The sequence below is a fragment of the Mytilus edulis genome, chromosome 4, assembly GCF_963676685.1.
Source record: "Mytilus edulis chromosome 4, xbMytEdul2.2, whole genome shotgun sequence".
Lineage (NCBI taxonomy): Eukaryota > Metazoa > Mollusca > Bivalvia > Mytilida > Mytilidae > Mytilus > Mytilus edulis.
Genome location: NC_092347.1, coordinates 31,735,264 through 31,745,210, shown reverse-complemented (window position 1 = coordinate 31,745,210; position 9,947 = coordinate 31,735,264). Strand labels below are relative to the sequence as shown.

General features: G+C 32.1%; 1 long non-coding RNA gene across 1 annotated transcript; it reads right to left on the bottom strand.

Annotated features, from left to right (window-relative positions):
- Positions 1–4,182: 4,182 nt before the first annotated feature.
- Positions 4,183–9,346, bottom strand: LOC139519447 (uncharacterized). Its single transcript, XR_011663591.1, has 3 exons — positions 9,041–9,346; positions 5,751–5,949; positions 4,183–4,346 (listed from the first exon to the last, which is right to left on the bottom strand). It is a non-coding gene; the product is annotated as an uncharacterized lncRNA (long non-coding RNA).
- Positions 9,347–9,947: the final 601 nt, after the last annotated feature.

Genomic DNA, 9,947 nt, shown 5'->3' with positions numbered 1-9,947 from the left:
AGTTTCACAAAATTGATAAAATGTAAACTTTTAGTTATTTATTAAACAGAAGAGTGCTTCTGCTACATAAATATGGGCTATTTTTGACTATACAATGAACATATATTGGGTACTGGCACCTTAAGGTCATGCTAAATTACTGAATTCTTCAAAATTCTAGCATTTTAGTTAAATTTTAGACGGTTTTCGTGTAAAACGAAAGTGGCCGCATTCGTGTTCATCCCTGATATTGAAATGGAAGTTGTATTTTATGATAATACATAACATATATAAAGGTTGAGGATGAACACGGATGCGGCCACTTTCTTTTTTTTGACAAAAACCATCCGAAAAGTGACATTTTTTGGCATATTTGGTTGATTTTTCATATTTGAGCTTGAATCGGATCGTTTATAATGACTAAATCAATTCAAATCTTTCAAATAAACTAATTGATTCAAATAAAATAGACACTTATTGCGTATAGTGGGTAAGATTTCGTACAATGGCATGAAGTAAAATAACAGACGTCTTGCTAGTTTGATAATGTAATGAAAGCTAAAGGAAGTACGTCAACTATAGTGACGTTTCAATCGAGCGGCGCGCTTTACTATACATCTAGTAAGCAGACTTTACAACAACACTTATGTGTTTAAATAGTAAACAAAAGTACCATAATTATAATTTTATACGCTGACGCGCGTTTCGTCTACATAAGACTCATCAGTAACGCTCAAATCAAAATAGTTAAAAAGACAAATAAATACAAAGTTGAAGAGCTTTGAGGATCCAAAATTCCAAAAAGTTGTGCCAAATACGGCTTAGGTAATCTACTCCTGGGTTGAGAAAATCCTTAGTATTTCGAAAAATTCAAAGTTTTGTAAACAGAAAATTTATGAAAATGACCATATAATTGATATTCATGTCAACACCGTTAAAAAGTGGTCAAAATCTTTTGTCAGATGAACCTGAAATTTGAGGCCAAAATCGGTCCTTTCCGGACCTACCCCTTTAAAGATGTATTTTTTTTAATTAGAATTTGTTATCATTTATTTGGTCATAATCATGTATACATGTATTATTATAAAATTTTGAATCTTTTGAAATATTAAGGATCTTCTAACCCAGGTATAGATTACCTTGGCTGTATTTTGCATATCCTTTCAGGAGTTTGTTTTCTCAATGATCTTCAACTTCATTCTTTATTGTGCAAGGGTTTTTATCCAGCGTTTGGCGTACACAACTGTTATCCTGGTATGTCGGATGAGTAAAGTTGTCACACTATTCAACTAATAATGTTATAACTTTAACTATAGAAGCATGCAAAATAGTATTTACATGTATAATTGTTATTACAAGTAAAAGTGCAAAATTGTATTTTTTTCGCTTTTTCTTTTCTTTTTTGTTTGTTTGTTCGTTTGTTTGTTGTTGTTTGGTGAGAGAGAAAATGGGAAGGATTAGTTTTTTGAGACCTGAGACAGTGGTGTAGCAGTATAACATCAAAAGAAACTAAAAAAAATAAGTTAAAAATGGCTCAACTCAATAGATTAGTCCGAAGCACCAATAACAATTAACATAAAACAATAGACACCAAACACATATATATTCACAACCAATGGAAGCTTATTCATTCTTGGCATTTGCTCTTGATGTATAACACAAATTATTTGTGCTGTCTTATATTTATGGCAGGGCAGTCTTGTTTTGTATTTTTGCACTCGCATGGGGGACACAAATTTCTGAAATTTGAGTCTTTAATATTCTGTATGATTTACTGAAAAGATTTGTTGAAAATTTTATATATTTCCATAATGCCAAAATATATGATTCATTACTTATTTAATATTGCTGTTGAGAATATTTTTTGGCAAATTGGGATTGTTTTTTGTTAAATTTTCTATTAAAGAATATTTTAAAGCAGTATGGGTAGAAGCCATGTTTGAATATCAGCATAACATTTATGTGTATGAGCTAAAGAAACAGAAAGACAAGCTTTTCTACAGCTTCGTATCCGATACAAAAAGTGTGTGTTTTTTCATTTCCAAAAACATTATCGTTAACTGCCTTGATCTGCACGCGTATAAATTAATTTCATTTTAATTTTCAGTATTGCTTTTTCATGTTTTTATCATTTACTGAAATCGACAAATATCTCAAACGTCGATCTAGAAGATAACTGTGACGTCAACAATAATTTTGATATAACCGGTTCCTCTCTACTACAAACGGGATCCCAAGACAATCAATTGTATATTAAACATATTTAGCAAAATACGTATTTATGGTTGATTGCTACATGAACCTTTTTTCTTTCAATACAGTTTTTGTTACTCTTAGTCACTCTTACAATAGTTATTTTTTAATAAAAATTAGAATTAGTCAATCTATCAAAATTGCATTTCCAGTCATCTTTAGAACATCGGAACGAAATGGTTTAAAGCAAGACTTTTAAATGATGGTAACATCTTTTGCTTTTAACCAAGATCTTCCTGAATTTTTAAATCTGATAACCTTTTAAGGTGGTGGACCTTCTATTTTGCAAATGTTGAAAACTTCTGTCTTATATGCACATTGTGTATTTTCATATATTCAAATGTTCGGTATCATTCTTCATTATCCTTTTTAATGTCTGATCCATTTTTTTCTACGATGAAAAATAATCTGTCTATTTCAGTTATAATTACTGCTGAAACGTTCAGCATATGTAATAATGTTAGGAAGGTCCTCACATTAAAGCTTTCTATGCAAAATAAATATTTGCCTTCTATTTCTAAAGTTTATTTAGCTCTTCGTAATTTACTCAAGGTACCATTAGTATAAATTAAATCTGCTATTCTGAGTGAAAAAAATGTCTATTCGTGATATAGCTTTATCGATAAAATCATCAATTATTGATATAGGAAAGATAATGGACTTTTTTTTTCATTTATTACAAAATTCTAAAATATATTTAAATTGTTTACAAAACTTAGTGTTATCGCACGTCAAAATAATTGTCTCATGATGAATTCTTCTCACAACATTTCGGATAATTGCAGAGTAACTCGTCATCTTCCAGATAATTGGATAGTTTTTGCTGGTTTTACCATAACGATATATGTCACTGTTGTCAATGTTCTGCTTGTTTTCATATTTTTGAAGAAAAAGAATTTGTCATCAGTATCAATTCTTCTAGCAGCACTAGCACTGACCGATGCCTTAACTTCTCTCGGAATATTTATTCCTGATTTTGCTGTTTACACTTTTGCTGAAGTGACATTCACAGAAGGAAATATGAAATACCCGTTCTGTTTAGTTTACTTAGTGAGTCTATATTCATCAAACATCTTCCATTTAATGTCAGTTGTCATAACAACAATTCTGTGTACACAAAAAGCATGTGTAATTTCGTTTCCTATATGGAGTAGACAGCATAGAACACTGGACACTTTTAATTTGCAAAACACTCATTTGCAAATCCGCCGCCGCCTCAAACAAGAGCTACAATATCATGTATATAACCAAAATGTGCAGAATTACATGGGATTCAATAATTTCATTGGTTTTCTACAGTTACTTTCATATTTATTTTGCAATTTGAATTATAAAAACATGGGATTTTCAATATCCCATGGGACAGGGCAAAATCCCATGGGATTTACCATTATCCCATGGGATTTTGGTTAAATCCCATGGGATTATTGTAGTCCCATGGGATATTTGTTGTCCCATGGGACAAAATAAATCCCATGGGATTTTTATTATCCCATGGGATTTTTAATATCCCATGGGACAAATTAAAATCCTATGGGATTCTAATTGTAAATATATAGATATAAATAAACAGTAATGTGTATGTTACAATGTATTCTATTTGGTAGTAAATTATTATAAGATGAATCTTTTTAATTGAATATCTTTTTTTCTTGGGAAATGTTAATTTAGCATATTGATCTTTAACTGTTCAAAACTAAACTTTTAAACAACAAAGCAGATAATGTAAGTATCAATATATGTTTATTCATGAATTATAGAATACTTTCTTGAAACACAATTATTTGCCATTTGAAATCAATAAAAACTCTATTGTTATTCTTAACATACTAGTAGCTATTTAAGTAAATCTATTTTTTTCACAATATCCCTCAACACAAAACATTAATAGTTTCTTATCATCCAGCATTGTTTGATGGTATAGTCCACTTTTTGGACATTCAGCACAGAACTTTGACATTATTGTGGTTTCAATATTTTTTTGAATTTAAAAGAACTTCAAATCATTGACTGAGTGATGAAAATAATAACTGATCCAACTTTTTTCTTTGAATTTATTCTGGTCTTGTTTCTATGTTTTCTCCATTTATTTTAGGTGGTGAATATCAATCCTTCTGAAAAAGAACCAATAAAATCTAAAGTAATGGATTATACAAAATTGTTTTCATACATGTAGCAATAATATGATTTTCAATAAAAATAGCTATGCGGTATGGATTTTACTGATTGTTAAAGGTTGTCCAGTGTCATCAGTTGCTAACGGCCTACATCCTTTGGTCTCTGATGGAGGGTTGTCAAATTAGCAATATACCACATCTTCCTATTCTAATACCATATAACAATCAATTAATTTATTCTTCTTTATAAAATTTGGGTATTTTCCCAAGTTATATACATAATATATATATATACTGTAAATTCGGAATTAATGCAAGTTTTTTTTTATTGCGAAAAATGCAACGGAGTTGTAAACGCAATAATTTAAACTCGTATTATGAAATATTTTATATGGATTAAACAGGATTTTTCAAAATCGTAAAATTTAAAATCGCATTTAAGTCTAAAATGACAGAATCGCAATAATAAATGCACGCAATAATTTATGAAATTTTACAGTATAAAGATCAATGTTAAAAGTTAAAACTTTAGACAACTATAATTCCATTATTCACAAGAATTTGCAATATATTATACAAAATGCAGACAACAGAAACAATATTTCTTTAAGCTTTTGAAGTTCAGACAGATTTCAATTTGTGTTTTATTTCAATGAAAAAATACCTTGAACATATTGGAAATTATAACATTGATACAAACAAAATATGTATGTTTTATCCTTTTTTTTTGTGTTGTTGGCTTGCTGTCTCATTTTAATATACATTTAAACATACATCAATAATCTTCTTCTTTATTAAAAGTAAAAATGGGATATTTTTGATTTTGATATCCCAAAACATTATAGTTCTATCACATAACTTATTACCAAGTTCAAAAACACCAATGTGTTTGATATTAATTTTAAGACATGTATAAATGTTCCAGACCATATCAGTATTCGGATCTTACTTTTATGGTCCAGAACTTACAGTCCCACCATATGTGTACAGTCAGACCATTTAAGTATACTTGTACTGTCTGGTACCAGCTCAACCAAACCTGTGTTTTTATTTTAACTGCAATTAAACTTTTTGTATTAATCTATTAAAGATTTCCGTTATGTTGATCTGTACTGTACATTTGTTTGTAATAAACTTGACCAACTTCTTAAAATTGGGCAGACTGTATGCGTACAGTCCAAATACTTGTTTGTTCTGGAACATAAACATGATTAACAAGCATTTGGCAGGATGTCATGCTAAAATCCCATTAATATTAGTACTAAATTTTGTGTATATACATGTAAATCCACAAGTTACTTACTGAAATTCATGGTGAACACTCACCAAAAACTTACAATTTAGAGGAAAGACTGGAAAGATGAATGCACTAACACTATCAAAACAGAGCATAAAACTTACCGAAAAACAAGATGTTTTACATTTATCCAGGAGCAGGATAATTGAAAAGTTGTTTTTTTCTTTCTCTGCTGTCCATCATATAACCTTTGAATTCATTCATGCAAAATATGAAAATCTGCAAAGGTAAGACCTAGAACCTCAACTTATCCACATTTTGAATTTTGAACTGCATACTTGTCCTTTTCATCTTGCTGACAACCTAAACATAAAACAAGAGTGCACACGCTGAAATGTCTCGCCTTCTTTACTAATCATTGATATTATGTTGATATTCCTAACCATTAAGTTAAGTCACATAAACTTAACATTAACCAAGATAACTAAACAAAGACCAATGAACCTTGAAAATGAGGTCAAGGTCAGATGAACCATGCCAGGCAGACATGTACAGCTAACAATGCTTCTATACAACATATATAGTTGACCTATTATATTAATTACTACCAGTAATAGTGAAAAATAGACCAAAACACAAAAACTTAACACTGTGCAATGAACCGTGAAAATGAGGTCACAGTCAAATAAAACCTGCGCGACTGACATAAAGATCATAAAATATTTCCATACACCAAATATAGTTGACCTATAGCATAGAGTATTAGATAAAAAGACCAAAACTCAAAAACTTAACACTGACCACTGAACCATGAAAATGAGGTCAATGTCACATGACATCTGCCCGCTAGACATGTACACCTTACAATCATTCCATACAACAAATATAGTAGACCTATTGCATATAGTATGAGAAAAACAGACCAAAACACAAAAATTTAACTATAACCACTGAACCATGAAAATGAGGTCAAGGTCAGATGACACCTGCCAGTTGGACATGTACACCTTACAGTCTTTCCATACACCGAATATACTAGCCCAATTGCTTATAGTATCTGAGATATGGACTTGACCACCAAAACTTAACCTTGTTCACTGATCCATGAAATGAGGTCGAGGTCAAGTGAAAACTGTCTGACAGACATGACGACCTTGTAAGGTACGCACATATGAAATATAGTTATCCTATTACTTATAATAAGAGAGAATTCAACATTACAAAAAATTTGAACTTTTTTTTCAAGTGGTCACTGAACCATGAAAATGAGGTCAAGGACATTGGACATGTGACTGACGGAAACTTCGTAACATGAGGCATCTATATACAAAGTATGAAGCATCCAGGTCTTCCACCTTCTAAAATATAAAGCTTTTAAGAAGTTAGCTAACACCGCCGCCGCCGCCGCCGGATCACTATCCCTATGTCGAGCTTTCTGCAACAAAAGTTGCAGGCTCGACAAAAATGATAAAAACATAATTCTAGATTGAATTTGTGTTTTTATTTTTGTTGGTACATGTACAAACAATTTTCCAAACTTTAAAACGAAAACATCATCACCAAAGAGGAGGTCATACTAACCTCCGAAATATTTAAACAAACCGAAATTATTACTTGATTAAGATCTTGTCGTAAATTAATGGCATAGATACTCTTATTTTTGAAAACTTGATGTCTATTGCATACTTATATTCCTTTGTACGAGAGTATGCATATTAAGATGGACTCCATGGACTTTAATGTAAGCATGATTAATTTTACAGTCACTGACAGTTTTTCAGCTCTATGTGTACATTTTGAGAGAATCTTGCAATACTGTATATTCTGATATTCAGAACTTATTGTGAGGTTTTTATTAATACAACTGAAAGCTGTATCTCGTTTTCATTTCTGATACATATTTATGAGCTGAAGACCAGTGCCGAATTTTTCTCACTGCATTGAAGACCCATAGGTGACCTTCGGCCGTTGTCTGCTCTTTGATTGGGTTGTTGTCTCTTTGTCAAATTCCCAGTTTCCACTTCCCATTTTATATCATGTATGCTGATTTTTCTTAAATTACAATATTCAATCATGCAATTTTGTCTATTATTGAAAATACGATAAGCAAAAATAAATGCACAAAAAATTTAACATTGTTATATATATGTAAAAGACTTTTTTTTTAAATTCAAAACAGTTGCCTACACTGTTAATTTCCTTGTTTGATTTCATATTTTTAAAGCCTTTATAGCTAGCTAGATGGTATGCCGGGGCGGATCCAGCCATTTTAAAAAGGGGGGTTCCCAACCCAAGACAAAGGGGATGATCCTATATTCATTTGATTTGTTTTATTGTCTCATACAAGAATATATATGGTTTGACGGTGGGGATCTGGGATCCTGAAATTTTTTCACCTAACCACTGGATGACAGGGGATCTCAACCATTTAAAAGTTTCTCAAACATGTGGGGGTGGGGGTGAACCCCATGGACTCTCCCTATATTTCCTTTGATTTGTTTTATTGTTCTATACAAGAATATATAAATATGGTTTAGGGGTGGGGATCTTGACCGTTTACAAGTTTTCAAACTAGAGGGGGTGGGACTTCACTTTTATTTTATTTCATTATTAATTTTATTGTCCCCGACAAGAATATATATGGTTTAGGGGTGGGGATCTGGATCGTTCACAAGATAATAGCACATTCTCAAATTGAACAGAGTGGGGTAACCCCCAAAGACCTCCTTTTAATTTCATTTGATTTGTTTTATCGTCCCATTCAAGAATATATATGGTTTAGGGATGGGGATCTGGACCGTTTACAAGATAATAGCATATATATTCTCAAATTGAAAGGGGTGGGGATTACCTCCCATGGACTCACCCTCCCTTCTTTCTTCCCCCCGAAATACCTTTTAATAAGCCCCAATGCACAGATAGTTCACAGTATTTTCCCTTGATTTACACTAAAGAATATACACTATACAGGTGTAATTTTTTTTTTTTAAGATAATACAACTGAAGACCACCATGACCACAGTGGTGGATCCAGAATTTTTCATAAGTGGGGCCCACCGACTGCCTAAGAGGGGCCTGCTCCTGCCATGACTCAGTGATTCCATATATAATCAACCAATTCTTTTCCCAAACAGGGGGCCCTGAACTCCTGATTCCCCCTTTTTTTTCCTCATTTCAATCACCCTGATATACAATGATATAAATTTAGTTTTATCACTTACAATAGGAATGGTTTGAATTCCCCAATAATTCTTATATACCATTAATATCAACATATTTCATTTTTGATAAATGAAAGGCAAAAGTTTTCTATGGGTAGAAATGGGAAGCTTTCAGATTCACACCATGCCGGTGGCTGTGTTCAAAGTGCTGGGTTTTTATGACCCTCGTTGTTTGCGGACTAACTATTTAGGCCAGTGGTGGATAATAGTGTGCGTGCATTAATCTTCTATACCTTCTTAATCAATATATTCAAATACTGACGGCAAGTGTTGTAATGATGTATCAATGTCTTTTTGAAATCACCGTGTTATTTACATGTGGGATCGAGAATGCAGGGGAAGGAAACTTGTCAATTATGTTTATTTCTAAGCCAAAATAAAATGAGCCGCCGTAAAATTAACCTTGGGTAATAACAGTGCATGTAAGGCTCGTCTCGGAGGGGTGTCTTTTTTTCTGTCTTCTTTTTATGCCCCACCTACGATAGTAGAGGGGCATTATGTTTTCTGGTCTGTGCCTCCGTTCGTTCGTCCGTTCGTTCGTCCTGTTTCAGGCGAGGTTTCAGGTTAAAGTTTTTGGTCGAGGTAGTTTTTGATGAAGTTAAAGTCCAATCAACCTGAAACTTAGTATATATGTTCCTTATGGTATGATCTTTCTAATTTTAATGTCAAATTAGAGTTCTTACCCCAATTTCACGGTCCACTGAACATAGAAAATGATAGTGCGAGTGGGGCATCCGTGTACTGGGGACACATTCTTGTTTTAGTTATATTTTTAATAACTTACACTTTTTTCCATTATTCTCTTTCTTTCTCTATTCTTTATTCCTTTTTTTTTCTTTGTCCTTTGTTCTCTATTCTGTTAATTCACATCCATACCCTCTTATGTGTATGTGGACTTACTGTAGTTTATTTTTTAGTTCTGGCAGAGATATTAGATACAATATATATGTCTCTGGTTCTGGTATTATGCGATAAGTCAATTTCTTTTTCATGCAGTGTCATGAAATATAATGGTTTTATGCATATCAGCCAAGATTGTGCGCAACATTTTAATAAACAATTCAACACTATATACACGTTATGTGAATTTTATTAAAATCGATGAAGAACATGAATTTGGCAGCTAGTGCCCCTTAAACA